The sequence below is a fragment of the Globicephala melas genome, chromosome 13 (assembly GCF_963455315.2).
Source record: "Globicephala melas chromosome 13, mGloMel1.2, whole genome shotgun sequence".
NCBI classification, from domain to species: Eukaryota; Metazoa; Chordata; class Mammalia; order Artiodactyla; family Delphinidae; genus Globicephala; species Globicephala melas.
Genome location: NC_083326.1, coordinates 43,720,775 through 43,743,130, shown reverse-complemented (window position 1 = coordinate 43,743,130; position 22,356 = coordinate 43,720,775).

Genomic DNA, 22,356 nt, shown 5'->3' with positions numbered 1-22,356 from the left:
TTTCTTTCTCTCTTTCTCTCTCTCTCTCTATCTCTCTCTCTCTCTCATGACTAGATTATAAGTTCCATGAGGGCAGGGATTTCTTTTTTATTGGAGTATAGTTGCTTTACAATGGTGTGTTAGTTTCCGCTGTACAATGAAGTGAATCAGCTATATGTATACATATATCCCCTCCCTCTTGGACATCCCTCCCACCCCTCATCCCACCCATCTAGGTCATCACAGAGCACTGAGCTGATCTCCCTGTGCTATACAGCAGGTTCCCACTAGCTATCAGTTTTACACATAGTACTGTGTATTTTTGAATATACATTACATACACATATGCATTATCTATCTATCTACTTATCTCTCTGTCTATCTCAGTATAGATATTTACTGCTGTATTCCCAACAACTAGAACAGTGCTGTGCACACAGAAGGAATTCAATATATATGTGTTAAATGGACTCCAGCCATATTTTGGAGTGGTTGCCTGGCTATGTGGGATTGTTACCCAATATCCAGTCTTGTAAATCTTTTTCAGTAGCCATCAAAATTTGCAGGGAAGACTCCTCCAGACTCTGCTGGGTGCTTTCAGCCTGGCGGTTTTCAGGCCACAAACTGTTGTTTTACCTTTCCATATGTGAATTTTATTTATTTGGTTTTGCCTCAATGGCCAGCATTCCCATGTTCAAAGACACTTCAGTTAAACCTTTCCAGACATTAAACCTTCAGCCACCAGGGAGAAGGAAGTGGAGCTACCTGGCTGAGGGGAATTTGAGAGAGGCTCTAGGTGCCTAGTAACTTTCTAAGACAGATTCTTAACCAATGCACTTGTTTCCTGCCCCTCGCTCACCTCTAGTCAAATGTAAAGGTTCTCACTGCTTCCAAATCCTGAGCTACCCAGGGTCCCGTAGGAACCACAGGCATGCTCTGAGGCTCCTGTACCCACCCTCCTTGAAAACCCCTGGGGGTCAGCTTTGTCCTTTCTTCTAAGTCAGCCATCACTCATCAGTCTACCTTCCAGCATTCAGAATTTTATTGTCTTCTCTCTAGTGTTAATTTCTCTCAACTTTTCTTTGTTCTTACAGATTTCTGCCTATAAAAATATCTTGATAGTTCTTTCAGTGAATTTTAGGGAAGAACAGATGCTAAATGTGAGTTCAAATCACTGTGCTTAATAAGCTTCTGATCTTTCCATTACAGTAAGTGCTTGACTCTGTTTGCTGATGGGAATGAGAGGGATGATAAGAAAAAAAATTAATTTCATGAAAAATGATTATGAATTAATTAGTATATCAGGGCTTTCTAGACAGAGAGAAACCAATATGCAGAAATGAGAGCATTTCATAATTTGTTTAAGAAATCCATTGCATTTTGTAACACTAATGTCATTTGTTAGATTAAGGTCAAGTTATCTCACATTAGCAAAGTTCCTGACAAAGAGTTTATATATCAGAATAACCTGGGGGAGATTTTTAAAGCACAGAAGCCTAAGTGCTACTCTAAAATCTTATTTTAGAATATCCAGGGTCAGTCTAAAATATACATTTTTAAAAGCATTACAAGCTCATCTAATGTATAAAATTATCAAGAGCTGTTCAACTAGAGTAGTGTTTAGTGACATAAGTTGAAAATCATCTTTAGGTGTAGTCCCTTGGATGACAAAATGAAACATTCATATTTCACTTATTCAATAGATATTTTAAAACAATCTTATTATTATTACATTCCTTGTTGTCAAGGAACTCACTCTCTAATGAGGGACTATTACACCCTTTAGTGTAAAATGGTCAGGACTACATTGTCTGTGATAAAGTAAAGGGACACACGTATTTCCTTGTAGGTCTATGATGTGTTCTTTTATCCTGATGTCCAAAATAATTGTAAAAAAACAACATCAAAAAATTAAGTAGAGCCAAGATCTCAAGGTGGCCCTGACTCCTATAAGAAATCTTTCCCTTAACTCAGCAGGGCACACAATGTAGGGGACAATGTGATACTTTACCTTTTGGGAATAGTTATATCGATACGCACATCCAGCAATGACTGGATAGATATACTTTTGCAGTCTAAAATTACCATCTTGTATCTAGGACAGGTAGAAGCAGGAATTTTTTTAAAAGTGGGAGAGGGAATAGTTGTGGAGGGAATCTTCCTTTCACCTCCATCTTTCCCTGCTGAGGGACACCTATTATAGCTCCAAGTCACCGTATCTCTATTCATGAATATGCTTCCCACACTTCATGATTTTGAATCAGGAGATAGATGTCTGTGCCCTTAATTAGCAATTTTAAAACCACAAGTACCAAAAAATAACAAAACTTAATATAGTCCTATTGAGAGTTAGTTAACCTACTCCATAATATTGCTGCTTCAGCATCAGTTTTGTGTGGCTAATGGCCTGCAGGGACCTTGAAGTGACACTGGCTTCCCCCACGAATGCCTACCTTAAAAATGACCTGCAGAGTCACAACTAAATGTAAGTTCTTGATATGATTCCCCCAACACCCCTTGTAATAACAGTGTCTCCTGCCTCCCAGCTCCTTTCCCTTGTGTGCCCCTCAGATAAGACTCCCTCAGAGATTACCAAAACCCTACTCTTTTTGGTTTGAATTGACCTATCTGGCCTTAGCTTGGGAAACCCAAAGCATTCCACCTGTGGGCCTTAGTAAAGACATGTGCCCAAGTCCTGCTCTTCACTCCCCTGTACCCTACCTTGACCTCCCCATGTGACACTTCAAGGCATACTGTGTACCTCTTCCAGCACCTGTGAGTAATAAATTGCTCTATTTCAGTTTCCCTGTGGTCTTTTGTTGAACTTCATCATCCACCATCTTGGGGGTTCTGCCTAACAAATGTTAATTTCACAGAGTCACAAGTCCTCAATGTAAAAGCAATTATAATTTAAATGGATAATTTGGCTGATAATTTTTTTAAGAGAAAGCAAACAGCAGATCCTAATACTCCAGAAAATATTAGTTCAGCATATCTCATTTGTTGCTTTTGTGAAAAGCAAGTCTGCACAACACCAGATGAGGTACAGTGCTAACTGTTCCATCAGTCAAGTCAGAGGAAAATGTAGAAACGTGCAGAGCTGTTTCCTTGCAACCTGTCAGTATCTCAGTGTGACTGGAGTGACTCAAGACCATATGTCTTTCCAGTTTAACCATATTCAGTCAATGGTTGAATTCTTCAGCCAAAATCTACAGCCAGACTTATTTGAGAAGAATTCTGCTGCTGCTGTGTGTAGGACCAGATAAAGACAATTCAAGCATATGATTTATTCCTTTAAGTTGCCTTTCTGGTAATCAAGTAAGGTTGTCTATATTAACTGAACAATTGTGAAATCTTTATTCTGACTCATTCTGTGCATACTGGGATGGATCCAAGTCCTCAACTAGCTCTTGAAAATATTTTTTTTTTTGAGTAAAACCCTACATGCTTAATAAAAATAAATAGGAAAAAAATCAGTGATCCTTGCATGTCTTTGCTCTACAATAACACCCGATTGTCAGTAACATTAATATAGTGCTTATTATGAGTCAGCCTTCTTTTCAAGTAGATCAGTTTTATAAAATGACTTTGGAAGTAAAGGATCTGAATATTGATTTATCAATAACTGTCAGGGCCTATATACTCTCTGGAAAGGTTTTCCATTTTCCCAATTTGGAAAAAAAAAGGAATTTGCAAGATCCTTATTGATCGGTCCCTCACTTCTCTTTCCAGCTTCATGCCTACATATGCCATTAACCACTGCCCTCCATCTAGATTTCAAATACTTTTGTGTTCTTACATGTTCTATTTTCTCTCTGTCTTTTACTTTTTCTCTTTGTTGGAATACACTTTGTCCTCCTCTTCCAATGGATAAGTTTAATTCATTTTTAAATCCATTCATGAATGTCACTTCCTAGGGAAATCTTTAGGTGTTCCTAAAGTCATGGCATATCCTTATGAAATACTTGTTCAATGAATATATGAATGACCTATAAATAATAATAAATCAGCTCCCACCTTCCAATGCTTAAATTGATTTTCTCCTGTCCTTTTACAGAGCCTAGAGTTTCTACATTTGTAAAAATACTATTGGTTTGTTCTTGTTCCTAATTGTGATTGGACAGTCTCTAGTGTTTATTTTCTGAGTATACTTACCATCGATTTTACCTAGATACTTTCCCAAAATCTTCCTGTGGACTCCATTGTTTATCAATATTAATTGATAAATATCCAATATATGACGTTTCTAATATTTTAGTCTCACAGTCTTTGAAATACTCTAACCAAATGATACCTCCACAATATTTCAAGTATTCATTACTATTTTCTGTATTCCACTTTAACCACAGATTTCCAGCTGTCTCATGCAGTAATTTCATATATAGCTTGTGATGGCTAATTTTATTTGTCAACTTGACTAGGCCGGGGATGCCCAGATATCTGATTGAACATTATTTCTGAATGTGTCTGTGAGAATGTTTCTGGAAGAGGTTAGCTTTTGAATTGGTAGACTGAATAAGCAGATGGTTGTCCCCAGTGAGGGTGGGCATCATACAATCTGCTGAGGGCCTGCATAGAACAAAAAGGTGAAGAAAAGTTGAATTTCCCTCTCTGCCTGACTGCTGAACTGAAAGATCCATTTTCTCCTGCCCTTAGTGCTCCCGATTCTCAGTCCTTCGAACTACACACCAGCCTTCCCGCATCTCCGGCTTGCAGAGGCAGATCGTGACTCTGTCAATACCTTAAAATGTCTCTCATTCATATATATATATATATATATATATATATATATATATATATCCTCTATTCATTGTTTTTCTCTGGAGAACCCTGATTATTACATACATGATGACACACTACAAAAAATAATTGTTATAATAATGAAAATTTCTATTCGTTGGTTATTTTCTGTGAGTCAAGCATGCTACTAAGTGCTTTACAGGCAGTATCTCCTTAGGTACTAGCCCTGTAGCTTAGAATATAGGATCTATAAGAAAACAGAGTATATCCATCTCATTCACTATTGTGTATCCAGTGAAGAGTGTAGTACCTGGCTCACATATTTTGTTCTATTAGATATTTATTTAACAAATGATTGGTAGTTATTAAGCCCATTTACAGGTGAAGAAACAGGCACACATATGTTATATAATTTGCTTAAAGCTGGTTACTAAGTGAAAAATCTGTAATTCAAAGAAAATTTTATCTGATTCCATATTGCACTCTTGAATATTATTATAATTTACTTTTCTGTCATCTTTTCACCTCTTTCCTAAGTAACTAAGCCAACTTTAACCTACATCTCCTTCTCGACCTAACCATGGTCTTATTGCTTTAATTATTCTCTCTTTGAAATCTTTAATTTCTCCTTGTCTAATGAATGTTTATAAGATAAATGAAGAAATGAACAAAGACCTAGGTGTCATTCTAAGAATGCACAATAATCTGATTCTATAAGACAAATAAGATAAACACATCAGAGCAGAGCAGTATGCAAAGCATGATGGTGAAATTTGCAGACCAGAAGAGATAAAGTGAAAACATGTCACTTTGTGAACTACTTACTGGTTTAAGAAGAGCATGCAAATAATACTGTAAATAATATTAGAGATTCTTATTGTACAGCAAAAAAATTCTGAGAAAATTCAAGAGTTTCGACAATGCTTTTGATGCAGAGGATGCAGTGTTTATTGGACACTAATAAATTTTTAAATGGCCAGCATACTCACACATTTAGCATTTCATGCCACCGTAAGGACTGTATTTATGATATTACCTTAAATATTTGACTTCATGACAGTGTCAAAGGCAGAAAGACACCGACATCATTAAACTATGCACCTGATGGTTAGTTTTATGTTCCAGTACCCAGTCAAATACTAATGTAGAGATTTTGTAGATAGGATTAAATAATCAGTTGACTTTAAGTAAGGGAGAGTATCCTAGATAAACTCGCTGGGCCTGATTCAATCAGTTGACAGACCATAAGAGCAAAACAGAGGCTTTCCTTAAGAAGAAACTTTACCTATGGATAGCAGCTTCCATTTCCTTGTGCTCAAGAGTTCCAGCCTGCCCTTCCTGAAGGTCTGTCCTATAAATTTCAGAATTGCTTTGCCAGCCCCAACAATCCCATTAGTCTGTCCCTTGCAATAAATCTCGTAATACAAACATCCTATTTCTTCTCTTTCTCTGGTAGAACCCTGACTGATACAATGCCATATGCTTGTGTATTCAGTAATAAAAATGATGGAGGAATGTGTGTGTGTGTGTGTATTCTTATTCACATATAATACTCATCATCCTGAAAAATTATTAACAAAGCTTTTCTGTTCTGTGAAGTTCAGGGCTGGGCTATGAATTAGAGTAAATATAAATTTAGTCTTCTTTTCTTCATAATACATGCAACTTGAGGGTTTGTCAGTATTCCAGTAGAGTCTTTTGAACATTTATCCGTCAGCATTAGCAATTTTGACAGGCCAACTACTTGCTGAATACCAAATGCAGAAGCACTAAGCCATCATTTTTAGACAGGTTATTACTTTGAAATGATTATTATTTAAGATATCTTCCTCCATATATTTAATTCAGACTCTCTACCATCTCAGCTGTGAAGTGCTTTGATGTAAATTGTATCTGTATGTGGTGTATGTAATATTAAAGCTTTTAGTAAGTATGTCTTTGTAGTCAAAGGATTTTTGATTGTTCTTAATACATCAAGGTATGAGATACACAACAGCCTGTTTATGTTGATGTCATATTAATCTTTAACAATGCAAATGGAAGTTTTTACAGAATTTGATGATTACTTAGGCATAAAATATGTTTCTTAAATTATTTCTGCAAAATCCATTTCAAGGGTCATTTTAAGTCAAAATTCAAATAATGTCAACTTTTTCAATAATCATGGGGTGCAGATTTTTTTTTTGTTTAAGAGTAGAAAAAGCTTACAGCAAATTTTATTGAAAAGAGGGTGGTAGAAAAATAGACATAAGAAATGCAGACACACATGCACACATACATAGACTGGAACTATTTCTACATCATTACATATTCATAGGCTTGATTCACCCTTGTTAGGAGTTTGTATTCTTAAGCAAAAGATGAGAATAAACTCATCAGCTAGTGAAAAAGTACATTTGCATGATACCAAATCCTATAACTCATTAGAGTTTTTCTAATCAACTCATCTGAATAAGATATGATGATGATGATGATGAAAATGAAGATATAAGAGAGCAATAACTATTTTTGCATAGTAAGGCTAGTCTATAAGAGTATAGTCCAATTAGATGAAACAGAAACATTTACCCCATATGATTTATTTATCTACACAGCTGCAAGATGTCAGTGAGAATCAGAAATGCCAGTTTTATTGTTTGTTCACAATTTTAGGACTGCCTCTAGTGATTGGAACCCGAATCTGGTTTTCCCCCAAGCAAGCTAGGATAGAATGTACTCAAGAATAAAGTGAAAAAACGATGGAGGTTTCTCAGTATAATTCAGAAATATATGCATTTATGAATAACTAGTTACTAAAATTATATTGGTAACTTTTATAAAGGAAGAAAGAAAAAGTTAATTATAACATAATCAAAACAATAACAGATGTTCCTAATAAAAATCAATATGAATTGTTATACTAAGTAATGAAAATAAATTTTAATGTATAGTTGCATGGGAAAGTATATACAGATATTTTGAAAAGATACCTTTATTTAAATCAATATCAATTGCCAAATCCACAAGATGCTAAGTATTTGAAACAGAAAATTATAGTGATTATCTACATCACAATAGTTATTCTGATTCTGTCTATACTACGTCTTACTAAGTTTTAAACTAAATTTAATAAACAGACAAAAGAATAAACTGAATGGAATGAGCAGACAGGAAGCAGTTAAGTTTTTCTTTTTTAAAAGCATAGTTACGTTTACATAATTATCTCCTGCCCTTCAAATAAAAGGAAGCACTGAATTCAGCGATTTGCATAAGTAGATGAGTAAGGAGATGGCAGGATGGATGAGAAGGAGAAAGAGTTGAGGTGGACTACCAACTCCTAAATGCAGAGATAGGGGATAAATATGGTGTTATATTCAGAAGGGCAATGAGGGCATTACTCTACTAATAAAATCTTTGCTCTATGTTAGTAACAACCATCAGAAAATTAATGCAGGGGAAAAAAATTTAGAAGATGCTTCAAGGGAGTGTCCTAGATCAACATGTAGAAGAGCACATAACCAAATTCCAGGCAAGGGCTGGGCTGGGAGTGTTTCCTGGGAAAGGGTGAAGAGTGGGATACCTCTATCAGCAGAATAGCACTTCACAATAGGAAGCGGGATCGTGAAGAGTTCTTACAGGCCTACTAGGAAGTTTAGTTTCATCCCAAACATATAATTTATTTGTAAAAGGCACTGGTGCTTTATGAGAAAAGATTACATTGAATCTAAAGATTCAGTTTGTATAAATTGAGTTAATCTGGGGTTAATTCTCATTTAAACACATATTTGTTGTGTGACCTTAGGCAAGGCAAACCCCAAATCTACCAGCAATCTTGTCCAGTAACAAGTGGTAAGCAACAGCTACAAAATTCAAATCCCACAAAACCTAACCATATGGGATTCACATTTTCTCTCCCACAGGTTGAATTTGTGATCCCAGAGTCTTACCAAAGCCACCCAGATAACACAGATCCTGTTTACCTCTGTATTTAATTTTTTGTTTCCTTTTTCTTTTTTAAGTTGAGGCATAACTTAGAATAAACTGCACAAATACTAAGTGTGCAGATGATGAATTTTTCATTGTATACACCCAAGGAACCACCACCCTAATGAAGATTCAGAATATCCCAGCATCCAGTAGGCTTCTTTGTACCCTTCTGATTCCATAACCCCCTCTCCCACCCTCGCCCTGGGCAGGTTAATCACTCTTTTGACCTCCATCACCATAGATTAGTTTTGTCTGCTTCAAAATTTTATGTAAATGGAATCATACAGCTGGTATGTTTTTGTCTGGCTTCTTTTTTTTCAACATGTTTTGGGATCCGATCATGTTACTGTGTGTAGCATTACGGTTTTTTTTTAAATTTATCTGTTTAATTATTGAGTAGTATTTCACTGAATATATGTGTATATATATGTTTATATATGTACATATATATATATTACAGTTTATCTATTCTACTGTTGTCCGACATTCAGTTGCTTTCAACTTTAGACTATTGTGAATGGAGCTTCTGTGAACATTAAAAAAAATAATTAAAAATTCAAATCCCACAAATTCATCATCCAATGACACTGCTGTGAGTAGTCTAAAAGCTTACTAGCAGAAAAATAAAGGCATTTAAAAAAAGATGAAATTATACTTCTCAGCCTAGTCAAAGCAGAGAATTTAGTATTTCTCTTAAAGTCAGTATAGAAATTTCTAACTAATTTGGTATGAAATTTTTATAACATTGAAATCTTTATAAAATTGAGTTTTCCTATATAAATTGTGACATATCTGTCCTTTTTTTTTACTTTTTCAATAGTATTTTTTTCTGTAAAAATTTTGTACATCTAAGACTTACTATTTTTAGCTACAATTAATATACTTCTTTTAATTAAAAGAAGGTGATATGAAGGTGAGATGATTATTAACTCACCTGCAGTTGTTTGAAATAATACAAAGACCCCACGTAGCCTTCACTTATCCCCAGTGAGAACATTCTGCAAAACTATAGTATGATATCATAACCAGGATATTGACATTGAAAAAGTCAAGATAAGACCAGTACATCACCATAAGGATTCCTGTGTCACCCTTTCATAGCCACATCCAACTCATACCACAGTCTCTAACCTCTGTCAAGCCCTAATGTTCTGCATTTTTATAATTTTGCCATTTCAAGACTACTATATAAAAAGAATATTGGAGTAGACACAACTTTATCATGGTATATTATCTCTTATAATTTTCTGTATTTGCTAACACTTCGTTTAGGGTATTATATATGTTTGGGAGTGGTACAGATTATTTTTCTTGTTTTTATTAGTCCTTACTTGGTTTTGAAATTAAGGTTTTATTATTCTTATAAAATACTTTGGGAGTGCTTTCCAATTTTCTCTACTTTGAAAGAGTTTGTATAAATTGAACTTATGTATTTATTAAATACTTAATAGAACTACTCTCTAAAACCATTTCAGCAACACTAAAATTTAGATGTACTTTCTTTAATGGTTATGATTCTTTTGGATTTTCTGTTTCTTTTAGAGTCAATTCTGATATATTGCATATTCCTACAAGTATAATTCTCCAAATAATTAAAAAAATGTATTGGCACGAAAATATCCATAAATTCCTCTTACTAACAATAAAACTTTGTATTATGATATAACACACATACAGAAAAGTATATAAAACATAAATATAGTTTAATAATTTCTCAACAAGCAAAAACTTGTATACTCAAAACCCACATGAAAATAACATTTCCAGCACCTCAGAAATCCAATATATGTTGCTTAACAATGCTAACTAAATCCTCCTTCCTAGAAAAGTATATTACTCTGAATATTGTGATAATCACTTATGTTTTCCCTTATGATCTTAATACCTAATTAGCATTATTAATTATTATAGTTAGTGATACCTATGTTTTAACTTCATATAAGTGAATTCACATTGTATTGTTTATCTCTGGCTTCTTTTGTTCAATATTACTTTTGAAAGATTCAATCATATTTTGGGGTATTGTAGTATTTTATTAATTTTTAATTATATATAGGATTTTATTGTATGATTTTGGACAATTTATCAATTCAAATATTGATCACAGCTTAATGGTTTATTTTTCACGGCAATTGACTATTTTTTGTCAAGAAAGAATTGATTCCTAATTTTATCACTTACTTAGCTGTTTGAGTTTAACTGGTCACCTAATTTTTTTCTAAGTTATTCCATAAAATATGGAAAGCAACCCCTATTTCATAGTTCATATTGATTAAATAAAGTACTCATAATGTAAAATAGTCTTCCTTTTCATCATTATAGTGTAGTGTCCTCCTTTATGTACTCATTGATAAAGTATATAATCTTTTGAAGAATTTTGGAATATTTTTTCCTTTTCATCTAACTTTTAAAATATGTGTATTGATATAATGTTTGATGCATAAAGCAATTTGGAATATAATCCTCACTTATTTCCATTTTAAGTAAAATTTTTCAAATGACTACAAAATTTACCACACTTTAACTTTTTAAATACTTTTCAGTGTTGCTAGAATATGAAAATTAAATGCTTTAAAATGTTTTTTCACCATTTGGAGTCTCCAGACATACAAATTTTCAAAAATTTTCAAACCTTTTCTTGGTTTTTGAAACCTCTTTTTCTATAAATAATTTAAAATATCTAACTCTGAACAGTTTTCCCTTCTTTGGGAATCCCTATTTGCCTCCAAATCTCCATCACTCCACTTCTTCTCAGTCACACAAAACAAACATGTAATCAGTAAAAATGCTGTACAGTTTATGTAAATGCAGCTTCAAGATGAGTTTTCCAGATCTAGATTGACCACATAATTCAGTTTGCCTGGGATAATCCCCGTTTATATCTGTTGTACTGGGGTTGTTACTGATAGTCCATTTACTACCCAAATCTCCCAGTTAGAACAATAAATTATAGGGTTACCCTACCTATTCCTCCTTTCTACTAATTTGTTGGTGACAAACCTATTATTTCACTGCTAAAGTGAAACGGCTCTTTTTTTCCCTTTGTTCCTGACATAGATTTAAACAGTTCCCTCTTGCCATATGAAATAAGTCTAGAGTAATAGTTTTTATTACATATTCCAACACATTAAGAAATAATTAAGTTCCTCAAGAATCTTATGAGATAGGTCAGCAGGTTTTATTAATTTGCATTATCCAGGTTAAATAAAATGAGTCACAAATGAGCTGAGTGACTCTTGCCCTAGTTCAAGGTAGAAAACTAAAATCCCAATTCCTGATTTTTGGTTCCTTGCTCTTTCTACCAAAGATCAAGCAGCAAATATAACATTTGGAAATAATTGGCTGAAAGCTACTCTTAAAGAGCAAAGAAGAATGAATTCTCAGCCATAAGTCCTAGTTGCATAAATTATATTTGGTAGGACAAGTAGAATTATCAGTACCTTTTTCATTTCTAGAATATTTATATATGGTAGCATGGGAAGATTGAAAAAGATTTGGCCACATCAGCCACTCTAAAAGAGGATTGCACTCTCCCATCCTAAGGCTAATGAACACACTTTATGATGCAATAGTATATTTGATTAAGCAAAGGTAGTTTGTCAACCAAATTAATTGACAATACCTATTTGCTCACGTACTGTCTCCTGTGTGGTAGGACCAGTCCAACTATGTCTACAGCCACTTGCTCCATGTTCTGCCTTCCTATGTTCCAAGGCATATTTCCTTAATTTCCACACAACTTAGTCACTGTTATGATCTCTCTGAAAACGCTCACGTGCTCATCTCCTCCTGCTTTCTTTCCTCTTTATCTTTCATTCCTTACAATTGGGTATTTGCCAAACAAAGAAGGTAGAAGGTTTTGCGTCCACACTTAGGTGGTGATAGGAAGTTTGCACTCCGATGAAACTACTGAATTATATGACTCATGAAAGTTACTCTTGCATGCTTTATTGGAAGCACGTATTATATGAAAAGTGAAAAATACAGGAGAAAAGGGTAGAATTGCCAGATAAAATGTAGGATGCACTTAAATTTAGTTGTAGATAAACAACAAATAATTTTTTAGTATAAATTCCAAATATTGCCTGGGACTGACTTATGTAAAAAATAATTTGTTGTTTATCTTGATTTCAAATTTAACCTAGTGCTCTGTATTTTTCTTTGTTAAATCTGGCAACCCCAGAAAGGGGGAAGGCAGTTAGAGGGCTAATATTGTCTATCCTGATTTCTGGAACAGAAGACTAAAATCCCTTAACATAAAAAATTAGAATAGTGGCGATAGCCAGTTATCCTTTTTACTCCCTCTCTTCTTTCTGTTTTCTTGTTTCTCTTCCTCCTTTTCCTTCCACTTTCCGGCTCTTGTAAGTAGCAGTAATAGTGGTAGTAGTAGTCGTAGTAATAATGATAGTACTATTGATGGTAGTAATAGTACTAGCAGTAGTAGCAATCTAATAATATTACTGTTTTCCTTTGTATAATGCTTTCACATGCATCATTTTACTTGATCTTTAGTGATTTATATATTTTTCCATATAGATACTGAGAATGGGGAAGAAGGAAAATAATCACAGAGATCTATTTAATATATTTTTTGTTTAGACATATTCTTCCTATGAAAGTAGCCTCCTATTTAAGTAGGGCAGGTAAAATGAAGTTGAGACATAATCCAGATTAATTCAGAGCCCAAAGCCTCTGACTAATGATTAAAGTTGTATTGGGGCTTCATTTTTTAGATGAGTTGCTATATTGACTTTGTTCATTGAACAAAAGGATTTTAATTAAATGTATTTACCCTGGCAAAGTCTAGAGGAAATTAAGCAGACTGTATTCGGACAGCTCTGTATTAATGAACTGAAGGGGAAAAGTGAGGCAAATGTTATAAGTTAAACTACTTTTTCACTTGTTGGCCTTTGTAATTTTAGTGATATAGGTCAGAATATATGTTGACTCTGTATAGCCATGTAGTCAACTAATTATACTCTCCTTTAGTAGTAGAGTAGTAGTTTTAAGCATTTGGTCTTAAATAATATTTCCAGAACATGGGAATTTTAGTAAGTGATTGAGAACCATCATGTGAAACACTTTAGTGGATGTTGTGCTAGAGTGGGAGAGTGGTTATTAAAAAGGTGGTGTAGCATATTGTTTTTGACATGATTCATATTGTTTAGATCTATCATCCAATAATTAATATTTGTTATGCAAAATTTAAATTTATGCTTAGCACTGTAATAGATGGCTAACAAAGATTATTTCATTTTTATCTTCCAATATCCCTAGAAGGAAGGTTGGTCTTAGAATGTATTAACAAGTGGCTGAAAGTCAGTCAACTGTATAGTGGTAAAGCTAATATTTAGACATGCTTGTGTTTACTTTGAGATATAATGAACGTACAATAAGCTCCACATGTTTAAAGGGTACAATTAGATAAATTTTGACAAATGTACATTCCCATGGAAAAAAATCACTACAATCAAGATAATGCACATATTCATCACCCCCAAACATTTCCTTATGCCTCTTTGTAATCTGTCCCTCCCATCTTTTCCAATCACTCTTCTTGTCCCCAGAAAATGACTGATTTATTTCATGTTACTAGAGATTAATTTGCATTTGCTAGAATTTCATGTAAATGGAATCATACAGTATGCAATATTTTTTCTGGCTTCTTTTGCTCAGGAGAATTATTTTAAGATATATCCATTAAATTTTAAGGTATAATTGTCCTTATCAATGATTATTTTGCTTTATATTGCTAAGCAGTACTGTGGTATATGGATATACCACAAATGTTTGCCCAGAAGGTATTACTGAACATTTGTGTTGTTTCCAGTTTGGGGGCTATTACAAATAAACTGCTATGAACATTTGAATATAAGTCTTTTAATGGACATTGTTTTCAATTTTCTTGGATGAATACATAAGAGTGGATGTCTGGACCGTAGATTAGGTGTGCTTTTAATTTTTAAAGGAACTGCCAACTGTTTTACAAAGTGCTAGTACTGCTTTACATTTCCACTAGCAGCGTTTTAGACTTCTAGTTGTTTTGCATCCTTATCAACACTTGGGGTGGCCAGAGTTTCTAATTTTAGACGTTCAAGTAGGTAAGTAGTTAAATCACTTAGGTTTAATTAGAAAACCCTTAAGGACCAACAATGTTGAGTGAACATCTTTCACCCCTGTATCTTCTCTGGTGAGATAAAATGTCTGTTTGAATCTTGCTTATGTTTACAGGGTTATTTGTGTTCTTTTAATTATTGACTTCTGAGGGTTCTTTATATATTCCGTATAGAAACATTTTATCAGTCGTTATTTGCAAATATTTTTTCTGAATCGGCAGCTTGTCTTTTTATTTTCTTAGGAGAGATTTTTGAGCATAGAATTTCCAATTTTGATGAAATCCATTTATTCTTTTCTTTACATTCATGCCTCATGATTTTTCTGTATCTAAGAAATATTTGCCTAACCAAGCTCACAAAGATTTTCCCGTATGTTTTTGTCTATAATTTTTGTAATTTTAGGTTTTACAATTAGGTTTGTGATACATTTTGAGTTGGATTTTTTATTTTGTAGCAAGTATGGATCTACATTCTTTTTTTTCGTAGGTATTTCCAACTGTTCCAGCACTGTTTGCTGAAAAGATTATCCTTTATTCACTAAATTTCCTTTGCACATTTTTTGAAGATCAATTGATCCTATATGGTGTGTCTACTTCTAGATGTATTCTGCTACATTAATCATTTACCTATCTTCATGCAAATAACATACTGTCTTAATTACTGTAGCTTTTTGTTCTTTTTCAAAATTATTTTAGTAAGTCCTTCATATTTCCATGTATATTTTAGAATCAGCTTGTCAATTTCTACAAACTGGGATTATATGGAATTTATAAATCATTTTTAGGAGATTGGTAACAAAAATACTGCGTGACTTCAAACCCATAAACATGGGATATTTCACCAATTATTTCTGATGGTTTGTTAGTAATAAATATGCAGTTGATTTTTATGTTGATCTTTGATTCTGCATCCTTGCTAAATTAGTCACTTTTTTGTACATTCCATAGGATTTTCTATGTTGATGGTTATGCCATCTGCAAAAACTTTTGTTTCTTCTTGTCCAATTTGAAGTTTTTTGTTTCTTTTTCTTGCCTTAATGTATGGTCTAGATTCTTGAGTGTAATGTTGAGTAGAAATGATCAGAATAGACATTTGCATTTTTTCTTACCTTAGAGAAGAAGAGAAGACACATTCCGTCTTCTACCATTATGATGTTAGGTCTAGGTTTTTCACATATTCCTTTCTCAGGCTGAGGAAATTTCTAAGACCTCTGAGAGGTTTTTTTTTTTTTTTTAATCACAAATGGAAGTTTTTTTCGTATGCCTTTTCTGCATCTATTGGTATAAACATATCATTTTTATTTTTCTGTCTGTTTATGTGTTTGATTACACTGAATTTTGAACACTGATCCAACTCTACATTCCTGGAATAAACATCACTTACGATGTGTAATTTTTCAAAATATGTTGTTGGATTCATTTTGCTAAAATTTTATTCAGAAAATTTTTGCATCCATTTTCATGAAGGTTATTGGCCTGTAGTTTTCTTTATTATCTTTTCTGCTTTTGGTATTAGAATAATTATAGCTATATATAATGATTTGAGAAGAAGTCCCTCCTTTTAAATTTTGTACAAGAGGTTATGTAAAATTGGTAATATTTCTTCCATAAATATTCGACAGAATTCACTAGTGAAGCTAGGTGGGCCTAGAGTTTTCTTGTGGGAAGATTTTTAACTACAAATTGAATTTTTTAAATAGACATAAAAGTATTTAGGTTATCTGTTTTATTTTTAGTGAGCTTGTAGCTTCTTTCAAGAAATTTGCTTATATCATCTGTTTTCAAATTAATTGGAATGGTTGTTTGTAATATTATCTTTTTATGCTTTAAATATCTGTAGAATATTGAGTGACATCCATCCACTCATTCCTAATGTTGGTCATTTGCACTCTTTATTTTCTGATCAATATGGCTAGAATTTTATCAATTTTATTTATCTATCTCATCAAACAGGTTTGGCTTCATTGATTTTCTTTATTGTGTTCTGTTTTCTCTTTCATTATTTCCACTGATGGAATTACTTCCATCAGTGATATTTACTTTCTCCTGCTTTTGGTTTTATTTCCTCTTTCCTAGTTTTTTAAAGTGGAAAATGAGGCTCTTGATTTGACACCAGTCTTTTCTAATATAAACATTTGCTGCTAAAAATGTTCTTCTAACTACTCTGTAACTGCATTCACAAAATTTTGATATTTTATTTTCTTTCAGTTCAAAACACTTTTAAATTTCTATTTCGATTATTTGTTTGACCAATGGGTTATTTAGAAGTGTATTATTTTGTTTGCAGATGCTTGAGGGTCATTCCAGATATCTTTCTGTTGTTAATTTCTAATTTAATGCCATAGTAATATAAAAACACACTTTATATTACTTGAATCATTTTAAACTTATTGAGACTTGTTTTATGACTCAGAATTTGGCCTATTTAGGTAAATGTTTCATGTATACTTGGAAAGAATGTGTATTCTGCTTTTGTTCAGTGAAGTATTCTATAAATGTCAATTAGGTCAATTTGGTTTATAACATTATTAAAATCTATACCTTTTGATCATCTATCTAATTATTCTATTAATTAGGGAAGATATCTGAAAACTTTTACTATAGGTGTAGCTTTGTCTATTTCTCCTTGAAATTCTATCCATTTTCACTTTGTGATTTTTTAAGCTATGTTATTAGTTTCATAAACTTTTAGGATTGTTAAGTTTTCCATATAAGCTTGTCACTTTCTCATTATATGACTTCCTTTCTTTCTGGTAATTTTCTTTGCTCTGAAATCTACTTTATCTAATCTTAATAGAGCCATTTCAGATTTCTCTTAATCAATGTTAAGAATATATGTACTTTTCCTTCATTTTATTCTTAAAATATTTGTGTTTTTATATTTAAAGTTATTTTCTCATAAGTAGGATAGGCTCTCTTCCTTTTTCAGTCAATCTGAGAATCTTCACTTTTTAATTTGTTTGTTTCTGTCATTTATATTTAATGTACAATAATTTTTGATATGATTTGGTTTAAAATTTTCTCTCCATATCTTCTTTGTTCCTTTTGTCCCCTTTTCTGCTTTCTATTGAATTAATTTTATAGGTATTATTTTATTTTATCTCTTTTCTTCATTTGTGAGCTATAGCTCCTTGCTGTGTTATATTAATGGTTTCTTAAGGAATTACAGTACACATCTTTAACATATCATGAGATATCTTCACATTATATTATACTGTGCTGTTTCATATATCGTAAAAGAACTTTACAATAGTGTATTTCTATTCCACTCTTCTCAGACTTCGTTATATTATTGTTCTACAATTTACTTCTGGCTATACTATAAACTCCACAATATATTGCTATTACTTTTGCTTGAAACAGTTGTTTCTCTTTTTAAATATTTTTAAAAACAAGAAAAATTCTTTATATTTGCCATTTCCAGTTCTTATTATCCCATTGGGTAAGCCCAGATTTTCATCTGCTATCATTTCCCTTTTACCTCAAGAACTTCTCTTAAAGTGCAGGTCTACTGATTGATATTCAATTATTTCACTTAGGTATATTTGAAAAAGTCTTTATTTTTGAAAAGTATTTTTGTTGGGTAAAGCTATCTAGATTGGAGATTCTTTTTTTAAACTTTAAAGATATTTTCATTTGTCTTCTAGCTTGTGTTGTTTCTGACAAAAAAAATCTGTCACAGTTATCTTTGCTCATCTGAATTCAATGCTTCTCATTTCTCTTGGAGTTTAATATTTTCTCTTTATCTCTGGAGGTAAATAATTTTATCACGATGTGCATTGGTGTGTTCTTTGTGCTTGGGTTCATTTTAACTTTTTGAATCTTTGGGCTAATACTTGTCATCAAGTTCAGGAAAAAACATCAGTCATCACTTCTTCAAGTAATTTTTTTTTTAACTTCTCCTTTAACTCCTGAATTTGTCCTGTAGTTCACTAAAGCTCTGTTCTTTTTTTTGTCTCTGTTTTATTTTCAGTACACTCTATTGCTATGGCTCCAAGCTCATTACACATGTTTCTGCAGGGCTTAATGTACTGCTAATTATATCCAGGACACTTTCACCTCAAATATTATATTTGCATTTTTAAAAGTTAAATTTGACTCTTTTTTAAACCTTCCATTTCACTACTTTATATGCTCAATTTTTTGCTACTTTCTCAAACATACAAAAGACAAACATAATTGCTATTTTAATGCATTTTTGTACTAATTATATCATCTTTATCATTTCTGATTCAGTTCAGATTAATTAATATTTCCCCTTATTATGGGTAGCATTTTCCTATTTCTTTGCATACTTGGTAATTTTTGTTTGACTGCCCAACATTGTGAATGTTAGATGTGGGATCTTTTTGTATTATTAACAATATTGTTGGGGCTTCCCGGGTGGCGCAGTGGTTGAGAGTCCGCCTGCCGATGCAGGGGACACGGGTTCGTGCCCCGGTCCTGGAAGATCCCACATGCTGCAGAGCGGCTGGGCCTGTGAGCTATGGCCGCTGAGGCTGCGCGTCCAGAGCCTGTGCTCCGCAACGAGAGAGGCCACAAAAGTGAGAGGCCCGCGTACCGCAAAAAAAAAAAAAAAAAAAAAAAATAGGATCAGTTACAAAAAAATATTCAAATTAAAACTAGAATTTATTTTGTGCTGGTAGGAATATAATTTCTTATATTATTTCTGAAGGCAAAATAACCACACATAGCAAAATAAAAATGTCCATTGCTTTTAACTAATCATTTTTGTCAATCAATATTTGATTAGATAGGTTAAGAAAACAAAAGAATGTGCACAACAAATGTCATAGAATAAGAAATGGTCAATTCAATTAGCTGTGTTTCTGTACGTAGACTATTTTTTTTAACATCTTTATTGTAGTATAATTGCTTCACAATGGTGTGTTAATTTCTGCTTTATAACAAGGTGAATCAGCTATACATATACATATATCCCCATATCTCCTCCCTCTTGCATCTCCCTCCCACACTCCCTATCCCACCCCTCTAGGAGGTCACAAGGCACTGAGATGATCACCCTGTGCTATGTGGCTGCTTCCCACTAGCTATCTATTTTATGTTTAGTAGTATATATAAGTCCATGCCACTCTCTCACATCGTCCCAGCTTACCCTTCCCCCTCCCCGTGTCCTCAAGTCCATTCTCTACATCTGTGTCTTTATCCCTGTCCTGGCCCTTGGTTCTTCAGAACTATTTTTTTTTTCTTAGATTCCATATATATGTGTTAGCATACGGTATTTGTTTTTCTCTTTCTGACTTACTTCACTCTTGATGACAGACTCTAGGTCCATCCAACTCACTACAAATAGTTCAATTTCCTTTCTTTTTATGGCTGAGTAATATTCCATTGTATATACGTGCCATATCTTCTTTATCCATTTATCTATCAGTGGACACTGAGGTTGCTTCCATGTCCTGGGTATTGTAAGTAGAGCTGCAATGAACATTGCGGTACATGACTCTTTTTGAATTATGGTTTTCTCAGGGTATATGCCCAGTAGTGGGATTGCTGGGTCGTATGGTAGTTCTATTTTTAGTTTTTTAAGGAACCTCCATACTGTTCTCCATAATGGCTGTATCAATTTACATTCCCACCAACAGTGCAAGAGGGTTCCCTTTTCTCCACACCCTCTCCAGCATTTATTGTTTGTATATATTTTGATGATGGCCATTCTCACTGGTGTGAGGTGATAACTCACTGTAGTTTTGATTTGCATTTCTCTAATGATTAGTGATGTTGAGCATCCTTTCATGTGTTTGTTGGCAGTGTGTATATCTTCTTTGGAGAAATGTCTGTTTAGGTCTTCTGCCCATATTTGGATTGTGGTGTTCATTTTTTTGATATTGAGCTGCATGAGCTGCTTGTAAATATTGGAGATTAATCCTTTGTCAGTGCTTCATTTGCAAATATTTTCTCCCATTCTGAGTGTTGTCTTTTCGTCTTGTTTATGGTTTCCTTTGCTGTGCAAAAGCTTTTAAGTTTCATTAGGTCCCATTTTTTATTTTTGTTTTTATTTCCATTTCTCTAGGGGATGGGTCAAAAAGGATCTTGCTGTGATTTATGTCATAGAGAGTTCTGTCTATGTTTTCCTCTAAGAGTTTTATAGTCTCTGGCCTTACATTTAAGTCTTTAATCCATTTTGAGTTTAATTTTGTGTATGGTGTTAGGGAGTGTTCTAATTTCATTCTTTTACATGTAGCTGTCCCATTTCCCAGCACCACTTATTGAAGAGGCTGTCTTTTCTCCATTGTATATTCTTGCCTCCTTTATCAAACATAAGGTGACCATATGTGCGTGGGTTTATCTCTGGGCTTTCTATCCTGTTCCATTGACCTATATTTCTGTTTTTGTGCCAGTACCATACTGTCTTGATGTCTTGTAGCTTCATAACTTGATGTCTTGTAGCTTCGTAGTAGAGTCTGAAGTGTGGGAGGCAGATTCCTCCAGCTCCATTTTTCTTTCTTAAGATTGCTTTGGGTATTCGGGGTCTTTTGTGTTTCCATACAAAGTGTGAAATTTTGTGCTCTAGTTCTATGAAAAATGCCATTGGTAGTTTGATAGGGATTGCATTGAATCTGTAGATTACTTTGGGTACTATAGCCATTTTCACAATGTTGTTTCTTCCAATCCAAGAACGTGGTGTATCTCTCCATCTGTTTGTATCATCTTTAATTTCTTTCCTCAGTGTCTTATAGTTTTCTGCATAGAGGCTTTTTCTCTCTACTTAGGTAGTTTTATTCCTAGGTATTTTATTCTTTTTGTTGCAGTGATAAATGGGAGTGTTTCCTTAATTTATCTTTCAGACGTTTCATCATTAGTGTATAGGAATGCAAGAGATTTCTGTGCATTAATTTTGTATCCTGCTACTTTACCAAATTCATTGATTAGCTCTAATAGTTTTCTGGTAGAGTCTTTAGGATTCTCTATGTATAGTATCATGCCATCTGCAAACAGTGACAGCTTTACTTCTTCTTTCCAATTTGGATTCCTTTTATTTCTTTTTGTACTCTGATTGCTGTGGCTAAAACTTCCAAAACTATGTTGAATAATAGTGGTGAGAATGGGTAACCTTGTCTTGTTCCTGATCTTAGTAGAAATGGTTTCAATTTTTCACCACTGAGAATGATGCTGGCTGTGGGTTTGTCATGTATGGCCTTTATTGTGTTGAGGTAAGTTCCCCCTATGCCTACTTTCTGGACGGTTTTTATCATAAATGCGTGTTGAATTTTGTTGAAAGCATTCTCTACATCTGTTGAGATGATCATATGGTTTTTATTCTTCAATTTGTTAATATGGTGTATCACATTGATTGATTTGTGTATATTGAAGAATCCTTGCATTCCTGGAATAAACCCACTTGATCATGTGTATGATCCTTTTAATGTGCTTTTGGATTCTGTTTGCTCATATTTTGTTGAGGATTTTTGCATCTATGTTCATCAGTGATATTGGCCTGTAGGTTTCTTTCTTTGTGACATCTTTGTCTGGTTTTGGTATCAGGGTGATTCTGGTCTTGTAGAATGAGTTTGGGAGTGTTCCTCCTTCTGTTA